The sequence below is a fragment of the Octodon degus genome, unplaced genomic scaffold (assembly GCF_000260255.1).
Source record: "Octodon degus isolate 3935 unplaced genomic scaffold, OctDeg1.0 scaffold00130, whole genome shotgun sequence".
In the NCBI taxonomy this organism is placed as follows: Eukaryota; Metazoa; Chordata; class Mammalia; order Rodentia; family Octodontidae; genus Octodon; species Octodon degus.
Window position 1 is genome coordinate 4410902 of NW_004524706.1, and position 1698 is coordinate 4412599.

Here is a 1698-nt window from a genome sequence, read left to right on the forward strand (position 1 = left end):
GGACCCTGCATTTGCCAGGCAAGCACTTATCCTACTGAGCTATCTCCCCAGCCCTTAAATAGTTTTTAAAGTGACATTTTTTTCTTCTTTTCCAATCTACTTGGCCCCCTGTACAGCCCATAATTTCTGGTCCACCAAACGAAAAAGGATCAGCATCATCTGGTTCTGATCTAATCCTATATGCCTTTGTCAACACTTCATTTGTGAAATATTCATTGAGCTGCTCAAAGTGAAATTCTAAGATAAAATTCATAGGCTGGCCAGCATCTAAGAATTTCACTTTAATGCCCTTCCAATGCTTCAGAATAGGCTCATCATGTTCCTGAACCATGTCACCGAGCAAGTCAACATTCTTAAAAAGTCAGCCAAAATTCAGGAATTTCTTTAGGATCTTCTTTTTCTTCATCCTTTTTCTCATCTTCAATTTTGGCCTTTGCTTTCAGCTCCTCCTAAATCTCATCTTCCTCATCTGGTTTCCATTCACACTCTTCTTCCGTAGGTTCATAAATCGCATGAATGATCTCAAATCGCTTATCCAATAGAGGATGATAGAGAACAGCGTGCTTCCTTTCAAGATCATGAACTTCCTCATAGAATTTAGTTTCTATCTGTGCACATTTAGCTTGAAGGTTTTGAGAGCACTCACTCTTCTCCTGAACTGCCCGAGGCAAGCTTTCAGTGTCTCCTGCTCGTGTCTACCAGACCATCAAGCCTCTCTTGAAGGGCTGCAAGAATCTGAGGACTTTGAATCATCTGAACAGTCAGCTGACACACTTTGATTTTGTTTCTTCACCAGTTCCTTCTTCCTCTACTTCTTCAACGTCATCCAAATCTTGATCAAGTTGAGACCGTTCTTTGTTGTCAATGTCTGCCATGTTGTATGGAAGAACTCCAAATACCTGCCCGGCAAGTGCAGAGTCCTGAGTTCAATCCCCATGGCTTGTGAGAGGAGTCAGGTGGCCGAGCTGGGCAGGGAGTGACTCAGGTGGCCATGGCGGTGGGAGGAGCAGGAGGCGGTGCTGAGAGCAGATGATGCTAAAAAAGCTTAGAAATCTTTTATTTAGTTATTTGGTACAGGGTCTTGCTATGCAGTTTGGCCTCACAGTGATCCTCCTGTCTCAACCTCCCCAGTGCTGGGATTACAGCATCAATGATGTGCATCATCATTCCTGGTTTCAATGGCCAGCACGGTGCCCCTGGGGTTCTGGGGCCAGCATGGCATGCAGTACCAGGGATCAAGCCCAGGTCCTTGTGCTTGCCAGGCAGGCACATAGACCGCTGACCTATCTCCTCAGCTCTACAATCACATTCTGAGGGATTGGAGGTTATAGTTTCAAGTGTGAGTTTTTATGGGGACATAATCCAGCCCATGTCACCAGGGGAAAGAAAACCCTTAGTGGAGGGTTTGCAGTGAGCTTCAACATCTTCACCTGTGAATCGAGGATAAACAATAGCCAGTGTGTCACAGAGCTGTCCTGAGACTAGCCCGGCTCACCGGGGTAAGTGCTTAAGGTAGTGCCTGCCACGCACCAAGTGCTCACGTAGGAGCTGTTTTTATGACCATTTGAGATTTTATATTACGGAGAGTTTTATGTTTGCTTTAACCTGAGTCCCTGATGCTGTGCCTGGAATGAATTGCAACCCTGCAGCCGGGGCCTGAGTGACAGAGAACCTCTGATGTGGGCCTCCTACTCAGTG

The 1698-nt window shown here is 46.0% G+C and overlaps 1 pseudogene; it reads right to left on the bottom strand.

The window, feature by feature from the left end:
- Positions 1 to 875, bottom strand: part of LOC101574573 — a 1401-nt pseudogene extending 526 nt beyond the window's left edge.
- Between the last annotated feature and the right edge of the window lie 823 nt (positions 876 to 1698).